The following is a 21,671-nucleotide window of genomic DNA, read 5'->3' on the forward strand; positions in this document are numbered from 1 at the left end:
GTCATTTTTTTAATGAACGCACAATTGTAGAAAATTTGGAGTAGCGAACTTTCCCGACGTGTTCAAACAGAAAGTCTTCCTTTTTTCTCCTTTATTGGCTATCTCCCTTCCTTGGGGAATGTGCCATGAACGTGAATAATCGTTTCGCTGTAAGATTTGTTTTCACCTAACAAGTGAAGGTTGCTCCTGGCGGCTGTACACAAACAATAGATTCTTGGCGCAGGTAGAAAAAAGTCTGACAAAGAAATACCGTTTCTTTTACCTTTTCTATGCATTTTGCGTATAAATAAATAAATAAATAAAATGAATTATTTGCCTCTTTGCTAAATTGCAAAATGAATAATATAAAAGTTGACAGAAAAAATTCTCTACGCAGGGAGTCGAACCCACGACCAACGAATTACTAGTCCAAGTTCTTACCGCTACGCCAACTACTGATCGACGTGCGCACTAACGCAAGTGGCTTATACGGTGCGAGAGCCGCGTCAACATTTTTATTTTTATTTTCTATACGCTTGGCCATCTGGAGTTCCCACTTCGGGTACTTTCATTTCCAGCCAAGCCCTGCATGTTCTATAAATTTCAGCGAAATCGTGGTGACGAGTAGGGAATGCCCCCTTGTTAGTTGTAAGGGATGATAAGTGTTTAAACAAACTTTGCGGCTATGTTGAAAAATGGAGTAAAGTATGTAGAATCTGTAAATGTGGTGTTTGAAAAACGTCTTTCATTGTGTAGCTATTTCCAAGCGGCCCTTACTTAAAACACGCCTCGTATATAAGACTTTATTCATATTATTATTTGCTTTTACGTCGCACCGACACAGATAAGTCTTACGGCGACGAGAGGCCTAGAAATGGGAATTGGCCGTGACCTTAATTAAATTACAGCCCCATCATTTTCCTGGTGTAAAAATGGGAAACCAACTTCAGGGCTGCCGACAGTGGGGTGCGAACCCATTATCTCCCGGATGCAAGCTCACAGCTGAACGCACCTAGCCGTACGGCCAACTCCCCAGTATATGTAAGACTAAAATATAAATAAATCTAATACGTTATATAGGAATGTGCTGATTATTATTACCATCACTTTCTAGCACGCGCTGAAAATGGCATATAGCGTTGCACTTGCAAGAGCTGTATCGGGAAGGTCCCTTGATGGTAACCGCTGCAAACGTTGCAGTGAGACTGAGGCATTACCTTACGCCTTGGGCTCCTGTGCGTTCGGTGAAGCTCTTCGAAACAGTAGACATCACAACATCAGGTCTTCCATAGCACAAACGCTCCGTAAGAAAAGATTGCAAGTACTTGAGGAAGTTCATGGCATCGGAGTAAATCGCAGCACGAGAAGGACAGACGTGATCACGATTAAAGGGAAGAAAGCATATATACAACCTGTGACAAAGTTCGGTGAATAGTCCTGTACTATCAACATAGATGAACAGTGCACGACAGTGACCTTACTGTCCTTCGAAATAGTCCCCTCCCATAACGTTGCACTGCTGAGATCGGCGATACATGCCCTGGAAACTTTGCAAGAAGGCTTCCTTTGGGATGGTGTTCAAAAGCCTCGTCATTTTTCGTTGGATATCAGGAATATCGTCAAGTCTCTTTCCTTTCAAAGCAAGTTTGATGTGTGACTTTTCGGCTCTGACATTTTTCCGACGAGGGGATCCTGGAGAACGCCATTCCATGCTTTGGCGTTTCTTTTCAGGGTCGTACCTGAGACAGCAGGTTTCATCCTCAGTGGCAATACAGTTCAAGAAATTTGGTGTCCCATCCGCCGTTTCGACAAAATCCTGTGAAGCCTCTAAATGTGCCTGCTCCTGATCGTCAGTCAAGTGATGTGGCACAATACGAGAGCACGTTTTCCTCTTCCCTAACTTCTGGGTAACGATTTGTCGCACGGATTCACGGTTAATCTGCAGTGCATCCACTATCATGCGCACAGTTAATCGCCGATCGTTCGTGATTAACACCTTCTCATTGTTTTCGTCACTGACGGCGGTCGCTACGGGGGTTGTCAGAAACACTTTCCCGGCCTCCTCGAAAACGGGCGAACCACTCGTACACACACTTCAAGGACAGTGCTTGATCTTCATAAACACGAAGCAGCATCCCATGCGTTTCTTTCGGTCTCTTGCCAAGCTTAAAACAACAATGCACATTGATCTTTTGGTCGTTCATGTTCCTGTTCGCAGCTCAGAACCAACGCACTAAACACGCACTGTGTCAAACAGGTCTTACACGGCACACACACACGATGCTAAACTGAACAACGTTGAGAGCAGGTGATCAAAACCTGCTGCTACGCAGGTGCAGCGTTGTGTGCCGCCAGTGTTGCCGGATCGACCGTTCTGACTTCATTTACCGAACTTTGCCAGAGGTCGTATTAAACCCCACAGTAAGATTTGAAACACGCTCCACGGAGCTCGATAGCTGCAGTCGCTTAAGTGCGGCCAGTATCCAGTATTCGGGAGATAGTAGGTTCGAACCCCACTGTCGGCAGCCCTGAAGATGGTTTTCCGTGGTTTCCCATTTTCACACCAGCAAATGCTGGGGCTGTACCTTAATTAAGGCCACGGCCGCTTCCTTCCCACTCCTAGCCCTTTCCTGTCCCATCGTCGCCGTAAGACCTATCTGTGTCGGTGCGACGTAAGACAAATAGCAAAACAAAGAAACACGCTCCGATCAACGAGACGAAGTAAACAGAGTGCCTACAATGTCGTATTATAAGAATAAATACGAGCTGAATGACGTAGAAGTGAGGGGTCTCATGATCGGCGCGAGAGGGACAGTCCCTAAGAAGACGATAGAGCTAATAAAGGCCTTCAACATCAGTTCCAATGAGTTCATCGACTGGAGACTGTAAGCTCTCAGGGGTTCTCTTCTGATACTCAAGACACCACTTATATTCGCCAGAATGAGACATAATTCACTTCTATTGTTTGAATGAAATTAATTTTGTGTATTTGTCTTGCGTCCGTGATTTTTCTTACAATTATGAAATACTCGGGAACTCTGCACCTTTGAAATCCTGCCTACACTATCTTCACACATGTACAACATCCATTCCTTTATACCTATACTGGCGTCAATGTACTCAGTGGACAATCAATTATAAGAGGCGAAAGTCACAAACAAAAAGAAAAAATTAAAAAATTGAAAATCAAATAAAAACATACATTACAGTGACATCACATCAAAAACAATATTCGTTATTACATTATATTTAATTTCAAATCTTGCATTCAACACTACCTAAAAGAATAAGTAGAACACGTGTTTGAACGTATTGTGACCTTTCATATTTGCGGATCAAAAATGGCTAATGACGGAGTCTCATTACAGTGAAAAAAAATGATACTGGAGTACAGAGTAGAAATAAATGAGTACATTTTAAACTCAATCTCAGGTAATGCACATCTATTTATTCAAAGACCTGCAAACTATTTTACTATGTACAATGAGAAGGAAATGATGAATAAAACAGACAATTTATCATATATATTGTGATATTTTATAATGCAGAACGTTATGGGCCATATATTATAGGAAAAGGCACTACCGTACTCAAGTTGTAAGCAAAGAATGATAGGAGCACAGCTGTAACAGTAGTGGTCGCCAGAAATAAACTTTTATTAAATTGGCCCTTATTGTAATTTTGATGGCTCAGACTGTTGAGGCGCTGGCCTTCTGACCCCAACTTGGCAGGTTCGATCTTGGCTCAGTCCGGTGGTATTTGAAGGAGCTCAGATACGTCAACCTCGTGTTGGTAGATTTACTGGCCCGTAAAAGAACTCCTGCGGGACTAAATCCGGCACCTCGACATCACCGAAAACCGTGAAAGTTAGTGGGACTAAAATAATAATAATAATAATAATAATAATTATTATTATTATTATTATTATTATTATTATTATTATTATTATTATTATTATTATTATTATTATTGAGTTCTTTCCAAATCTTTCTTGACTTCATGAATTTAGATTGTTGATCTCTTTCCAAACATATTTGAAGATCTGTTTGGTTTACCTGCTGTCATCCATTCTGTATAAATAATAATAATAATAATAATAATAATAATAATAATAATAATAATAATAATAACAATTATTAATTGGCTGCAGTTCACTGTCAATTCCCTTGCTGTAAGTGACTAATATGTAATAGTGTATGCAGGAAGGGAGAAGATTTAGTAAGTGAGGACCCGCCCAAAACTAATGGGAATTAGGGTTATGTGAGATACACAACAAATATTATCGGCTTATTTTCACAGAAAGATATAACTAGGATGTGAAGAAGGCGATAAATTAAATGCAAACATTTTTAATATAAAACACCAAGTTACTAATTACTGAACATATTCATCGAGCATAACATGCATGGATCCAATTCCATCGTAGGTTGATTTACTACCTTATGAAAGAACTCCTGTCGGAAAAATATCCGGGACTTGGCGTCTCCGAAAAAAAATAAAAATGTAGTTAGAGGGACGTAAAACCAATGACATTATTATTCGCATCATTTTTTTTTCTCGGTTAGAGTCTTCTAGGGATCACGTGACAATTTCAATGCTTCATCCTTTGTTGTTCCTCCTCCTTCCTCCAACACTTCATCTGCTCACTACGCCTCCTTTTCCTCTCCTCCGACCATTTTGAGCCTGTTTTCTTTCCCTCCTGACCTTGGAATCCTTCCATTTTTAATACTTTCTTTCTAAAAAACCGATTTCCCTCTGTTGTAACTTCTTCCCTTCTGTTTCTTTCCAAATCTTTGACTTCATGAACCAAGGTTGTTCAAATTTCTTAGGAACAAGAAGTCAACATCTGTTTGGTTTACCTGTTGTCCTCAATTCTATATAAATGTCCAAAAAAATCAATGGCCTCTTGCGCATTGTATCTATTATTATTATTATTATTATTATTATTATTATTATTATTATTATTATTATATTATTATTAGTATTATTATTTCATCGTCGCCATAATCCTATGACGGTGCGACGTTAAATCACTAGCAGATCACTCAATAATGAAGCCATATAACAACATTACTGTAACAGAATTGTTAAATGATTCGATCCAATTTTTTGTGGGATACCAAAGAGTTGATTATTGAATGTTTTCTTAATTTTTGTCTAAGTTTAAACTAATGGTGTTCTGAATCTATTCTAAGCAATGAATGTACTAGTACAAATGTTTATATAAAAGAATGCATACTTTTTCCTGGTACTGGGCTTCAAAAATCCTACTATATTTTTACAAAATACATTCTAAAAGGTTTCTGTCTTAGACTTCAAAGTCTGCACAACGCTGCAAACGTAAGAAGAAAGCGTCTGGTTGTTACGCCTGCGGTAGTCATAAAGAGTCTGAGAGCGAAATACCGCGCCCTCAGTGAAATCTGCCAACTCAAATGCAAAGCAAGTCAAAGAGTTTGAGAGCTTCAAGGAGGACATTCCAATGCTGTAAAACTCAGCCACATATTCATTACAACATGTGCAACGCCGGGATACTGCGAAGTAATGTGTAAAACAACCGCGTATTAAGGAAAGTATAGTAGATTGCATGGCAAATTATTTTAACAATGTGATGGTGCAGCTGTAATGATGAGCTGGGGAAATACCGGTCATCTTGATCACGCAATTGCGTCCGTGATTTTTCTTACAATTATGAAACATTCTAAATCTCTGAATGAATGAGGGAGCTACTTTACTTCTTGTAGCAGAGAGTACCAACCCTAGGGATGTGAAATGCCAGACTAAGTGACTCAGACAGTAGAGCAGTATCCTGAACATAGGCTGATTGGTTCGACCCCGACTCTATCCGGTGGTATTTGTAAATACGTCAGCCTCATAAATCAACTCACCGTCGTATTGAGCCCAGGATGAGCTGATACTTAGGACTACTTACTTATCGTATGGCTTTCATTCCTATGTTACACGTTGGCAGTTGATGAGACAATTGAAAGAAGACAAGTTGACTGGCTACGTGTGAACACTTCGGCCCAGTTGTCTAGGCAATTGCCCTCACAACTGCCCAGACAATCGATTGTCTCCAGGAGTAGACTGAGGACAACCAACTGGGCTTAGCTGCAAACCCCACCACCCGGAGCTGGGAAGTATGGAACTGCACCCAAGCTTCACTAACGACCCTGGTCATTAGCGTCAACCTTCGAAAAGTAGCAGTGGAAGTACGCCCACGGTTATCGTTCAGGTAGGTTCCCCCCTCCTCCCCTCTACCGAATTTTGTGTCGAGTGATGTAAATTTTAAATGGCTCATTCATATCTATGTAAACTTGCAGGTGGCAAGTATGAAAAACACAAATTCGTTGTCAAAAACACACCACAATCTAAGAACAAGAATGCTTGCGTTAATTTGCCATGCTCACGTGCAGGGAATCAATTCAAGGAAAAATGAATCACATATGAAAACGAAATGACTAGGACACGCCAACCTTATATCGAGAGATGTAATCACTATTGCGTGTTTCTGTCGTGGTTGGTAGTGTAGTGACTTGTGTGAACATGAAGAAGAGAGTGTTGGGTGAAACAGCCAGTCTCCGACACAGAAGAATTAAACAGAGGGGATTAAAATCACCGACCCTGCCGGGAATTAAATCTGAGACCCACTGAACCGAACCGAAGGTCTCAAAAGAAAGAAAAAATCGAGAACGGTGACGAGAACCTTTTACCGTCCGAAACAGTTCTTCGCCGTTTATTGAGAAAGTGGCATATGTTTTCACTACTTTCCCCTTGGACCACTGATAACTGGTAGACTTGTTGTGTATCGAACGTTGTGCCACAAGAAAAAACAATGCCGTTATAGTGTGTTTTACAACCCCCCCCCCCCCACGCCATGGTAGGTGGGCAACGGCATGAAGTAGGGGATTGTCTCTGGGGGTGATGTACAGTGGGAACTGTGTGTTCCCCATGACCGTTACGGTAGCTGTGAAGGCCCTACAGAACCCTGAAAAGTGACTGCTAACGAAGCTCTGGTGAATACCTCAATGGCAGCAACGGTAAAGAAGAGACCTCTGGTACAGCGAAGCTGGCGGAGGAGGCAGCCCTTCTTTTGGGGGATAAACAAAGAAGAAAGCCCTACCTTGTGGTAAAGAGGGATATTTAAAGGCTAAGGGGGATAACCCCTACGGAAAAATCCTGCGTCCAGCGCAGATACGAGGCAGCCCCTCCACTGGACTTGCGGGTGCTGTGGGCTAGTAACTCGCACACCTGAAACTCATTACAGAAACCAGAAGAACCTCCGTGGCTCAGGCGGCACCGCGCCGGCCTCTCACCGCTGGGTTCCGTGTTTCAAATCCCGGTCACTCCATGTGAGATTTGTGCTGAACAAAGCGGAGGCGGGACAGGTTTATCTCCGGGTACTCCGGTTTTCCCAGTCATATTTCAGTCCAGCAACACTCTCCAATATTTCATTTCTTCTGTCATTCATTAATCATTGCCCCAGAGGAGTGCGACAGGCTTCGGCAGCCGGCACAATTCCTATCTTCGACGCTAAATGGAGGGCTACATACATTCCATTCCTGACCCTGTCGAATGACTGGAAAAAAGGCTGTGGATTTTCACAGGAACCGGACGAAATTTATGCCGGCCGTATTTTATGGAGTCGAATTTCGCAATGAAATGCAGAACACGAATCGGACTCTGGAATGTGAAAACTATGTATGAAACTGGCAGACTCAGAGAAGTAATGGCATAAATGAAAAGATATAAACTGGAGTTACTTTGATTGAATGAAACAAGATGGACAGACTGCGGAGAGATGCGGACAGAAGAGGGTGGTGTCTTCATCTACTCTGGAAGAGGAAAAGATCAGCATTCAAGTAGAATGGGTGTCATCCCCACAAAGAAAGAAAAAGAAATAGCATAATGGAATGGACCCCGGTTTAACACAGGATTACTGTACGAATAAGAACCAAAGTTAGACATGTGACCATAGTACAGTGCTACGCGCCAACACAGGTAGCAGAAGAGTAAGAGGAGGAGTTTCATGATAGGCTGACAACACTGGCAGGGATAAAGAAGGAGGACATTGCGGTATTGATGGGAGATCTAAATGCAAAAATCGGTTGTGAAAATGAAGGAAGATAAAAAATCACGGGGGCACACGGAATAGGAGAAGAAAATAATAATGGCCAGGGATTCATAGTCCTATGCTGCGATTTGGGATTGGTTACAGGTGGATCATTGTATCCACGTAAGAACTGTCACAAGATATCGTGGGTGTCGCCTGATCTCCGGACATAAAACCAAATTGATCACTTGGCAATAAGTAAAAGATGGAGACATTCACTCCTGGATGTGAGGAGTAAACGTGGATCAGATGTAGGGAGCAACCATCACCTTATGATTGCTGATATTAGATTGAAGGTGGCAGCACCAGTAAAACAGGCAGCAGCACAAATGAAACTTTTCAACTCCAAGAAATTTGGGGAACTTGACGTTCAAAATGAATTTAAGATACATTTGAAGAACAGGTTTAAAGCCCTTACCGAACAACCAGATGAATAGGTAAGTACTCAATGGAACACAGTCAAGGAACGCTTTCATGACATATGAAGAGATAATGGGCTACAGAGAACCAGGGAGGAAAGAATGGGTATCGGATGACACTTGGGAATCAATCCAAAATCGAAGAGAGTGCAAGGCACTCGTCATCTCCAGTAGAGCAAGAAACCAAGGAAGCAGTAACAATGGAAAAATACAGGGAGGCCAACAAGGAGGTTAAGAATAAAGTGAGGAGAGATAAACAAGTGTTTACAGACCAACTGGCAACACAAGCAGAAGAAGCAGCTAGAGTCGGCAACAGCAAAGAAGTATGTGCCATTACGAGAAAGCTTTCTAGGAGGAACTTTTCAGGGGAGAAATCAGTCAGAGATGCAAACAGAGTAGCCTTGACGTCTGAGACACAAAAGTTGGAAATATGGAGACATCACCTCATGGAAGTACACAATCTTGGTAAGAAATCAATAACTGAAGAAGTTGAAACCATTCTGGAGGATCCAGACATATCTGTAGAACCATTAACACGACAAGAGATTGCACAAGCAGTGAAACAAATGAAGAGTGGCAAAGCACCAGTTGTAGATAACATTATCTCAGAAGCCCTAAAGAGAGATCCAGATTTAACAGCGGAAATCATGGAGCCAGTTCTAACACTAATATGGAACGAAGAACAACTTCCTGAGGAATGGAAGAAGGGAGTCCTCATCAAGATACCGAAGAAGGATGACCTCTCAGATTGCAATAACTGGAGGGGAATAACGCTGCTCTCATATGGAGGAAAAAGTGATGTCAAGAGTCATACTGAACATAATAAGCACAGCCGTTGACAGGAGACTACGTCAAGAACAGGCAGGTTTCAGAGAAGGTCGGTCTACTGTGGATCAGATTAACACACTAAGGCTAATCATTGAACAATTTGCTGAGTATCAGACATCTCTGTATATACTTTTCATTGATTTTGAAAAGGCCTGTGATTCTGTCAAATTAAGGAAAATGTGGAAGGCTATGGAAAAATTCGGAATTCCACAAAATATAGCCCGTCATACACAGGCAATATATGATGGATATACTTGTCAAGTAGAACATAAAGGAAAGCTGTCTGAACCTTTTGCTGTCTACTGTCGCCAATCTTGTTTATCATGACAATGGATTGTATGCTGAGAGAGGCAAGGAATCGAAAGCGTGGCATTCAGTGAGGATTAAATAACCGATTGGAAGAATTGGATTATGCGGATGATCTCTGTCTTCTTGCAGAATGTTTTCCGGACATGGAAATAAATCTGAATGGTTTAAAAATAGAAGCTAAGGAACTAGGCTTAATGATTAACAAAAAAGACTAAGGAAATGCGCACAAACCATCGTAACAATTCTAGCTTGACTCTGGTTGGAATGGATATAGAAGGGGTAGAGGAATTTTGCTACTTAGGAAGCATGGTAAGCCAGGATGGAGGTGCTTTTAGAGATGTAGTGAGTCGTATAAATAAAGCCAAAGGAGCTTATGCACATTTACGACCAACATGGAGATCCCCTCACATTCGTATAAAGACGAAGCTAAGGATATTCAACTCAAATGTAAAATCTGTTTTACTGTATGAAAGTGAGACCTGGAAAGTGGCCAAATATATTACCGCAAGGTTACAGATTTTTATAAATCGGTGTTTGAGGCACATTATGAGAATATGGTAGCCAAAGACCATCTCCAACAAAGACCTTTCGGAGGCCACAAGTCAAAGTCCCATACAGGAAGAGATAAGAAAATGGAGATGGATTGGGCACACCCTGAGAATTCCACAACAAAGTATCACAAGGCAGGCATAGAGTTGGAAACCACAAGGCAGTCGCAGGTAAGCCAGACGGAGGACCTGGAAGAGAACCACAGACAGGGAGATTGCTGGAGTTAACAAGACATGGAAGGAGGTGAAAGCATTGGTGGCAGATAGAACAAGCTGGAGAAATTTCCTCGAGGCCGTATGTTCCAGCTGGAATTAAAGGAAATAAGTCAAGTAAGTCAAGTGTTTACAACGAGCTCCTCTTCTATTTATGCCAACATAATGTCCGCATCCATCTAGTGTTTGCGTGATGAGCCACTACATCATGACTGTGTTCGTAAAAAGAGAAATGGCGTATTGCTATTAGTGCCGGGAGTGTCCGAGGACATGTTTGGCTCGCCAGGCGTAGGTCTTCTGATTTGACTCCCGTAGGCGACCTGTGCGTCGTGATGAGGATGAAGACGACACACCCAGCTCCCGTGCCAGCGGAATTAACCAGTGATGGTTAAAATTCTCGACCCTGCCGGGAATCGAGCCTGGGGCCCCTGTGACCAAAGGCCACGGAGCCGGACACTGTGTTCGCAAAAGACTTGCCGCATCAATACAATTTATTATTTCATGGCAACAATTTATTTGTAGTAGAAATTGTAGATTCCTGTACACAGGATGGCTGCATTTACGACATACCACTGCAATTCTCTCGTCCATTCTAAAGACGCTTACCTTTATGAACTCTTCCTTCAAACGCCCAACTTCGTCGCCATGAACCTGTAAAGAGACATGAATGGTTAAAACATATAATTGATTTCTACTAACTAGAATTAGTACATACTTTGCAGTTTGTTTGAAACATATAGTAGCAATTTGTTCCGATACAAATCGAATGAGTGCAGTACAGAAATGTAAATGACAATCCCTCTGATGATACTCCTTAATAAGCCGAATATTTGTCTCGGTAGCAATTTACAGAGCTCGAATTTGAGTTTCAGGAGAAGTAAGTTAATAATTTCTATAACTAATAAGGCTCTGTCAAAGAGGAAGCGAACTGTCCGCGCGGACGAAATGACCGCAGGCCGTCGCGGACTGGGGCAGTCAAATAGAATGCGGACAAGTCAGGGCGAACCCGTGTGAAAACAGTCGCAATCAAATGCGTACCGACTCAATTTTTTTTCTTTCTTGAACTGGTGTTATCATTTTGTTGTTTTAATCAAATGTCCAGCAACCGCTGTGGGTGGGGTACGCAGTCGAAGAATTCACCCACAGTATCCCCTGCCTGTCGTAAGAGGCGACTAAAAGAGTCGACCAAGGGATGACATTAGAAACATGAAACTACTTGTGATCTTTGTAATCGACGTGCCGTGTGTCGTGCAGGTGTTCATGACCGCGCACTAGATCAATTAATTTCCCCGTATCCCCTGAAGACATTGTTCAGTGTTGGCCGCGCGAACTCTGATTTATGTACAACTGTCCGCCAGTCCACTGCGGTAGGCCGCCTTCTGTTTGACCAGGATGATGTAATATCACAGTGGGAGCCCGCGCGGATGGAAGCGGCCAGTCCGCGCGCACAGCCTGCTTCGTGTTTGACAGAGCCGTAAGTGCAATGGTTGTCAACAGTGAGAGTTATTCTTAGAAAAGGGTGCCCAGCGTCAATAGTGACACTGCCCGAGATGGAAGAAAGATCTTACAGTTGTAAGAGATGATGTACCTTATAAGGGTGCGTCCACACTTGTATCATATCACCGTAACTGTATCAAGAATTGACACGTGAACATGATACAGCCGTCTGTTGACAAGGCTGCCCGAACTGTATCCATGGGTCTACGTTACCTGTAGTATAGTACCACTATAGGAGGAACACCATGGGTCTACGTTACCTGTAGTATAGTACCACTATAGGAGGAACACCATGGGTCTACGTTACCTGTAGTATAGTACCACTATAGGAGGAACACCATGGGTCTACGTTACCTGTAGTATAGTACCACTATAGGAGGAACACCATAGGTCTACGTTACCTGTAGTATAGTACCACTATAGGAGGAACACCATGGATCTACGTTACCTGTAGTATAGTACCTCTATAGGAGGAACACCATAGGTCTACGTTACCTGTAGTATAGTACCACTATAGGAGGAACACCATGGATCTACGTTACCTGTAGTATAGTACCTCTATAGGAACACCATGGGTCTACGTTACTTGTAGTATAGTACCACTATAGGAGGAACACCATGGGTCTACGTTACTTGTAGTATAGTACCACTATAGGAGGAACACCATGGGTCTACGTTACTTGTAGTATAGTACCTCTATAGGAACACCATGGGTCTACGTTACTTGTAGTATAGTACCACTATAGGAGGAACACCATGGGTCTACGTTACTTGTAGTATAGTACCTCTATAGGAACACCATGGGTCTACGTTACCTGTAGGATAGTACCACTATAGGAGGAACACCATGGGTCTACGTTACTTGTAGTATAGTACCACTATAGGAGGAACACCATGGGTCTACGTTACCTGTAGTATAGTACCACTATAGGAGGAACACCATGGGTCTACGTTACCTGTAGTATAGTACCACTATAGGATGAACACCATGGATCTACGTTACCTGCAGTATAGTACCACTATAGGAGGAACACCATGGGTCTACGTTACCTGTAGTATAGTACCACTATAGGAGGAACACCATGGGCCTACGTTACTTGTAGTATAGTACCACTATAGGAGGAACACCATGGATCTACGTTACCTGCAGTATAGTACCACTATAGGAGGAACACCATGGGTCTACGTTACCTGTAGTATAGTACCACTATAGGAGGAACACCATGGGTCTACGTTACTTGTAGTATAGTACCACTATAGGAGGAACACCATGGGTCTACGTTACCTGTAGTATAGTACCACTATAGGAGGAACACCATGGGTCTACGTTACTTGTAGTATAGTACCACTATAGGAGGAACACCATGGATCTACGTTACCTGCAGTATAGTACCACTATAGGAGGAACACCATTGTCCGGCTTTACCAGTGATTACTATTGTGAGGGGCCGTTGATCTGGATTTTGGACCCCTTTGGAACAACAAGCATCATCTCTGAAAATAAGGAGTAGTGAATTGGATCCACTGACTGTTTTGGATTCATAGTTGTTTCATCATCATCATTTGTTTTAGATTCTAGTCAGTGGATACATTTGGAACTTTTAGTTATCGTGTCATTTCGTTGTACCTTGAACTGTTAGGGGCACATGTGCTACCTATCAGGCCCCTTTAAACAACAAACATCATCATCATTCCAACTATCGGCAGCCCTCAAGATGGTCTTCCGTGGTTTCCTCTTTTCAGACCAGGCTGGGGACTGAACCTTAAATAAGATCTCGGTCGCTTTCTCCCCACTCTTAACCCTTTTTTAACACATCGTCGCCGTAAAATCTGTACTCTCTGTCTCTGAGTGACGTGAATGAAATTGTAAAAAAAAAAAAAAGACGAGCCATATTTCGATAATGTCCAGAGATGTAATAATTAACGCTGCAATGGACTTAAACGACGAGGGAAGTCCGTGTATTACGTTCGCGTATGAAGTCTTGTTTACAGTATGGTAGAATGCAGCTTTTGTTTCAGTTAGCTCGATAAAGATCGATGCAGAGAGCGAGCTAGTGTATCGCATGTGCATTATACTGGAGATGTCGCTCATTGTCTGTGTAATTGTGTGTTTTTAGGCTTTATATGAGAAAGGCGGTTCCAGTCTTTGAACAGAGTACCATGCCGCCGTCTACTTGAAATGAGTGGAGAAAAACTGATAAACTCTCCGTGCGTCGCAGGACGGTAAGTCCAATAATGAAAAAAAAAACCCATTTAATCAGATGCCCGATGTGGTCGTTGCTTCATCCAAGAGCTTGGGACACACTGGATAGCAGCCCCATTAACTTGAGTTGGCAAGTTAAGCTAATAACCTGTATGGTTGCGATGACGTAATGGTGGATTTATTCGTATTTAACTGGGGAAGAAATCGACTTTAGCCTACAAATTAATATTCTGTAAAAAAAAAATCTCGGTACAGGCCTCTACAGGCCCTTGGAAGAGTGGAAAGCGAAGGCTATTTGTCCATATACTCGGCACAAAGTGGAAGAGAAAGGTTCGCTCTCTGCTAGACCACCTTTGCCCCAAGGAATCAACCTGCTGCTCATTGTTGGCTCAGAGTGAGTGAACGTAAGTTGTTACTGTTAAACTATGGAATTATTGTAAGGAAGAAAACAGAATTACGTAATTTATTACTGTATATACAGGGTGAAAAGTTCTGCGTGAGAAAGGAAGAGAAAGGCCGAGGAAGAAGTAGCTGGATTTCATGATGGATAGACTGAATTAAAAAAAAATACGTTGACGTAAAACGCTCAGCAGAGGAGAGAATAATGTGGTTGCAGCGACAAGGCCTTGCCTTTAGGATATGAATGAATATACAGGGTGATTCACCTAAGTTGTCCACTTCAAATATTATCTGGACCGTTAAAGATATAGACATTCTGTTTTCGAATTCTTAAATCGTATTAACGGACTTATGAAATACTGTCCTATTCCTCTCAATTACATACGCTACTACCGAGGAACAGGTAACAACTTTGTTTATTTAAATAGGACTATATTAATTTCAACCAATAGAACAATTAAGAATAGAGCGAAGAATTCAGTGTTGTGCTTTGCAAATCAGACGAGTACTTTTGGAAATATTAAAGTGTTTCAAATGTGTGGGTATTAGAGAGAAAGTGATGCGCCACTCGCTGTGATATGCAGTATATTGTCCTCCTTCATAACTCACGTCTTGTTGAATAATAATAATAATAATAATAATAATAATAATAATAATAATAATAATCGTAGCCCAATTCCTGGGGGCTTTAAAATACTGGGACACCCTCTCTCTATGGGTCATAAATATGGAAGGCCCTTAGCCTGGGTTATGGGTGAAGTCCTCAACGGCATCTACGGCGGAGAAGATGACCTTCGGTACGGTGGAGATGGCAGAAGGGACATCTCCTTTAGGTGAAAACTGGTCAACGGTCTCAATGGCGGAGGAAGAGAAGAATCTCCCAACGGCAGAGAGGGCGGATGAGCTACCTCCAAGAATTGAATCTTGGTTGAAGAACATAAAATTCCCCAGGCGTCTGTTGCCAGATTGGGCGGCCTTAGGTCAGCGTCTGTACCCCAGGTTAGGGGCGGCTGGAAGAAACCTCCGAGGCTCACAACTTTGGTTGTAAACTGGTGACTCAAGTAGTTACCCCAAACTCATATTTATCGTTTATGGGAAAGTGTAATGTGAAACAAATTACCTCAAGTGCACCGTTGTGCACAAGCAGACATTCGGATTCCGGGGAGTCCGCAGCGTTACACAGAAGAGTCGGAGCGTCTTGGAACCTCAAGCAAAATAAAGTGCAAATACCCAAATTTCATAGCCACCTTCAATGCTGATTCTCTTATTAAAACTGGGAAGTTAAAACACCTTACACACACGGCACTTCAGGAGACCAGATATATAGATGAAAACAACTTCGACTCTGAAGGGTTCAGGATATACAAGTTGGTCAAAGGGTCATGAAAAACATGCCACACCTAGGAACTGGCTTCATAATAAACAAGAATGTCCTGGATTCCATACTCCACTTCGCGTCCCAATCTGAAAGACTATCAACTTTGGTTTTCAAATCTACCTATAGAATGCTCATGCCCCCATAAATGAGGACAACAGAAAGAACAAGGAGAAAGTGGAACTCATCCAAAGGGTACCTGAAAAACACATCATACTAATGGGAGACTTCAACGCCCAGATAGGGAAGAAGAGACAGTATTGACATGTAGTCGGGAAATACCCAGCTCATAACAGGACCAATCAAAATGGTGTGATACTGAAATCCACAGCTTTTAAAAAGCATCCTAGAAAACAAAAAACGTGAGTCTTACCCAATCCTAACTTGGGTGAATTTCAACAGGACCATGTGGCTTTTAGACGGAAGTTCAATAGGGAGATACAAAATGTCAAAGTCCTCAGGGGAGCTAATTTAGACTCGGAGCATTACATGTCGAAGATAAAGATCAAAATTATCCCCAGAAGGAGAGACAAGCTCCTCAAACACACAATTAAACGATATGACCCGGAAAAAAATGTTTAAATTCAAAAGAATACCATCTTACGACAAAGGATATACACAAACAAAATTGGGATCAAATAAAACGCTGTCTCTACGTGGTTTCTACGTATCATTTCTACGCATTTCTACCGTTCCGAGAAATGTTTACGCTCTCTTGGGGATTATGTGGGGAAGTGAATGTACAATGTATGTTGTCACAGACGTGTTGTCTGTGTGTAGGTGGCTTCATAAATAACCATAACTTGGAAGTGTAACTTACTTTTTAATTCGCCCTCGTATGCAGGCACACTATACTTTAGTAAAGATATATACAAGAAACATGGAGTTAGCTACGCAAAAGCAACAGGGACGCAAGAAATGTACGAAGTTGGTTAACGTGGGATTTTGAACACAAAATTATAATGTATTGTGTGATAGATACATACCGCGCATCACAACGAACTTATATAGCTCGATGGGTACAAGAATGAAGACATGGATGGAAGAAGGGCGTAACTCAAAAAACACTCTTTTGATATAAATGAGTTTAAAGAATTACAACATCAAACACTTTTCTCAGAAATACAGAATTTTGGAATAATATACTTAACTACATTCTTGATAATTTCATAATATGTACATCAAAAGTATTTATAAATTTTGTGGTTTGTTGTCAATTTTGTATTTTGGAGTTACGCCCTTATTCCATTTTCAAGAAACATTTTCGTTGAAAATTAATGTTATTTACATTGTTGGAAGCATGTAGGCAAGTTTTACAGGTTAGAACATTTGACAGGTCACAACATATTATTAGGGGACTCACTATATCGAGAATTTCCTACCCCCACAGATTCAGCTCCCCGGAAAATATTTTCAAACCATGCACGTGCATCTGCGCATAGAAAGCTTACTAAAACTTTATAACATATTTTAATTTTCCAGTTTCAATACCTACATGAGGGACTGGAAAGCTACCCAAAGTATCTACAGACCTCATATCCTTCAATAACTGAAACTTATCATGAAACGAAATATTATAAGTCTGTCTTCCTCATACAGTTTCTTCAGGAGAGTGACATAATATTACATACTTTGGAAGAGAAAACTTAAGTCCTTTTGTTTGTGGTGTTGCAAATGACACTGGGCTGAGAACGGCAGAACATTCGGATAGTAAGGATTTAGTATCCGAATCATCTGAGGTTTCACTTGGTATATATTCACTGTCATCTGCTGAAATATCAGATGTTTTTCCTCCTGACATTACTCCTGCGTCAGCCGTTTCGCTTCTGATGAGTGATGATTGCTGGCTCGCCGTAAGTCAGCATTGGAGTGTATTTTAAGTCGGGTACGAACAATATTTGGAAGAACGGCGCAACTCAATATAGCACATCACACGCCATCTATTGACACTACCGAGAAGCCATTTAGGTAGAATCTAGAACAGCCTCCAAGGAACGTATATATGCAATTTACCGAATAACGCCACAACCTGACTTAAGCCCTTCTTCCATCCATGTCTTCATGTCGACTAGTGTATATCCATCGCCCACAGCGAGAGCAAATCCTGTAGCATATATAGTACAGTTACTACTGGTGGAGCGTAGTTTATATAATATTGAATAATAATGTATTAGCTTTACGTCCCACTGACTACTTTTACGGTTTTCGGAGACGCCGAGGTGCCGGAATTCAGTCCCGCATGAGTTCTTTTACGTGCCAATTAATCTATCGACGCGAGGCTAAAGTATTTAAGCACCTTCAAATACCACCGGACTGAGCCAGGATCGAACCTTCCAAGTTGGGGTCAGAAGGCCAGCGCATCAACCCTCTAAGCCACTCAGCCCGGCAAAGATAATTGAAGTCCTCAAGGAAGGGCGTATTCTCATCTTTCAGCAAAGTACAACATTTCTTTGGAGACCCGTCGGCACACTTTTTGACATGAAAACAAACACTCCAAGAGGTGCGGATAGACAATTGGATGTAATGAAGACCATTATCCAACAACAAGCTTTTCAAAATCTGTCGTGTTCCTCATTCGTCACTAAGTGCCCCGCATTCAGACGTGAACATACTTACGGAACTCATCTCCCTTCACTCATATTCCATTAACTCGAAGTCGTGATTCTCCCTACTTGCTCTTTCAGTGTTCTTGTTGTAAATGGGAAGTGTTGTGTCCAAGACTGAATTTTAGTTTTCTGGCCCTGAACTCGGGTTAATGGCCTTGAGGAAACGCTAATCTTACTCAATATATTGGAAGTGTTTATGGCATATTTTGGAAGTTATGCAAGACTTAGTTTAAAGTAGTACATGGTATTAGAAAAGGCTGTAATTTTTCACCAATATTGTAATAGTTTACATAGACCTTTTACTTATTTTCTTCCTTGGTCTTTCCCCAATTACTTCAAGTGGGCACTTCGTACAGATTTTGCCCAGTTTTACATTTGTATTCTCTTGTTTGATAGCTGACGATGGAGCTTACAGAGGTGGGAAACACGGTTCGGATTAAGATCACGATGTGCGTGGGGGTGGTGTTGACGGTGGACGGAAGGATGCAGTTGTAGCCTACATACAGAATGGTACTTTCAAGCTACGTACTCGGCTAGAGATATAGAAAACTCCTTGTAGTATGTTCACAAGTCTAAAGTAAATTCCCTTTCTCTATTGTTTTATTGGGATTTACGTATCCATTTGATATCTCAAGCTAATCTTAAATTTGTGACTGAACCAGAAGTCCAAAGTGAGTAAGATCATAGAAGAGCATTTTGCGAAAGGTGGTCAATAGCTTGAACTCAAGTACTTTGCCACTATTTTAGAACTCACTCTGCGGTTCAGTGGAAGAGCATAGATTTTTGGATCCCTAGATCACAGGTTTAAACTCGGTAGTGGCAATCGGATCCTTGGAGGGTCGAAAATATTCATTCGACACTCCATGTCGTAAGATGTCCGCATGTACGAGTTATCTGGTGACATATTTTGTATTTACCTGAGAGAATTAAAACCAGCTACAGGTTGCCCTATTGAGTTCTGGTTTCTTTGTCACCTCAGAGTAAAAATTCACGTGAAAATTGACGTCCAGGCAGCCTTAATTACATAGAATAAAACTGCTTGCATACGGTAGCCGAGGCCACAATCATTTATTACTACATGCTTGTGAGCACTTGAATTAGAGATGCCTGGCTTATAACGTGTAGGGCCACCTTTCGCCCTGATGACAGCGGCGATGCTGAGTGAAATAGGGATGGACCAAACAATGGAGGAATTGTGAAGCCATCCTGATCCACGACGCTGCACAACTTCCCATAATTCACGGAGATTCGTCGGAGAAATGGCCATGATTCGAACATCTCTCTCTATAGCATCCCATTTGTGTTCAATAGGATTGAGGTTAGATGATCTTGGGGGATAGGCAAGCATCCTCATTCCCATGGAGGTTTAATCGAAGCAGTCGGCCACAGTTCGGGGTGTGAGAAGCGAGTGCAATGCTTCGCTGCAGGCGTAGGTCTCCTGCAGTGTGCTCAAGGCGAACTAATGGTTCGATATGATCTGACACCAGTTTCTTGTATCGTTCGACGATGAAGGATGTGTGCAGAAGTACCAGAGACCACATTTCATCTCGCGCGAACAGTCTTCTCCAAGAGGGATCGGTCTTAATGCCATTTGACCTGCGGTGGCTTCTGAACCCCGCCATTGGAGGATACGTTTCTGGATGGTACGTCTTTATGTACCTAGTATTGAATTTGCGGGTGATCTGCTGCACTGTTACTGGTCTATCAGCTCTTACCATTCGAGCTAAGTGACGGCGACGCCTGAAATCAACACCTTCTGCACCATGAGAGTTGACTCTGACAACGGTCGTTTTTCCCGTATCACCGAACTCACGGTGCCCTCTTGACAAGGTGGCCAGCGGAAAGCCCAGTGCCTGCATGACTTCAGAGATGGAATGACCCATACGTCTGGAGCCGACAATCTGGCCGCCATCAAATACACTGAGACCTTATGTCTTACCCACTCAGTGCTTACATGTTACTCGCACGGCCAATATGAGACCTGGCAACATCGCTGTCATGTGCCACGCTGTACTATTTCATTCAATACAGGCCATTTCGCCAAAACGGCATCTATCTCTGATACAATTGTTCATCAGGGTGTATTGTGGTTATATATAATTATTGTTCGACTCCCTGTTTGAGAAGTTGGCGTCCCGGCTTTCAGTTTAGAGGGCCCTGGGTTCGATTTCTGGCCGGATTGGAGGCATTAGCCGCGACTGGTTAATTTCTCTCGGTCGGGGACTGGATGTTTGTGTTTGAACGCACACCTCTTCATACACACACAATACACCACACTACCAGCCACGACAGAAACAGGCAATAGTGAACGAATCCCTCCACATGAAATTTGTGTTCGAAGGGCATTTAGCTATAAACCAGGGCCAATTCACATGTGGGACCAATTTACACCCAAGATCTCACATGTCGGTATTATTATTATTATTATTATTATTATTATTATTATTATTATTATTATTATTATTATTATTATTGTACCGGGCGGTACACCTCCACGCCGCTTATTTAAAAGTTGCGCCAGTTGCAACTCCTCTGCTGGAGGAAGTCTGAACTTTATCTACGGTATTAATTTTCAAGTTTCTCAGAAGATGTCACTACTTGGAAAGTTTGGAGTTTTTGAACTGTGCCACTTTTGATGTATTTTTGTTTTACCGGTAGTAAGAAGTGTGAACTTTCTCTTCTAGAGGACACTACTGAAAAATTACTATGGTGCACCCTAGTGCGATGTGAAAGAACTGCTTTTTGGAGAAATTTGGATTTCAAAAGTTTGTTTCTTGTTAAATTTCTTTCTGTTATTGTTTAAGTTGGCTGTATACCCCTCTCTTTCCCCTTGTTTTGTATTTAGCCAAACCCGAATTTCTTTAATTAATTTCTGACCAATCTGATGTATCTTCCCCCAACTTGAATATGCTGCTTATCCCTAACCAATAAAGTGATTTTGTGGGCGGGTGTTTTCTTCCCTGAAACGCCTCGAACTTTCCGCGGGAGTATATAAACTGCTGATTTTAGGGTCTCGGTGCCACTTCTGTTCCATCTTTTAGTGTGTAAAGTACATAGCAGGGGGCGGGAAGCGCCTCTTTCTTCGGGGAGTAGTTCTACACCAAGGTAATGGCCTTTTAATTTCTTTTCTTGCTAGCTCAGCAGTTTAACTCTCGGGGCGGGTCCGAAGCGTTTCTATCATGTAA

General features: G+C 42.0%; 1 long non-coding RNA gene across 1 annotated transcript in view; it reads right to left on the bottom strand.

The window, feature by feature from the left end:
* LOC136872376 (uncharacterized) overlaps positions 1 to 21,671 on the bottom strand; it is a 711,320-nt gene that overhangs the window by 484,295 nt on the left and 205,354 nt on the right. Inside the window, exon 2 of the long non-coding RNA XR_010859883.2 lies at positions 11,013 to 11,057. This is a non-coding gene — a long non-coding RNA (uncharacterized lncRNA). The remainder of the gene's footprint in view (positions 1 to 11,012; positions 11,058 to 21,671) is intronic.

Source organism: Anabrus simplex, chromosome 4 (genome assembly GCF_040414725.1).
Source record: "Anabrus simplex isolate iqAnaSimp1 chromosome 4, ASM4041472v1, whole genome shotgun sequence".
In the NCBI taxonomy this organism is placed as follows: domain Eukaryota; kingdom Metazoa; phylum Arthropoda; class Insecta; order Orthoptera; family Tettigoniidae; genus Anabrus; species Anabrus simplex.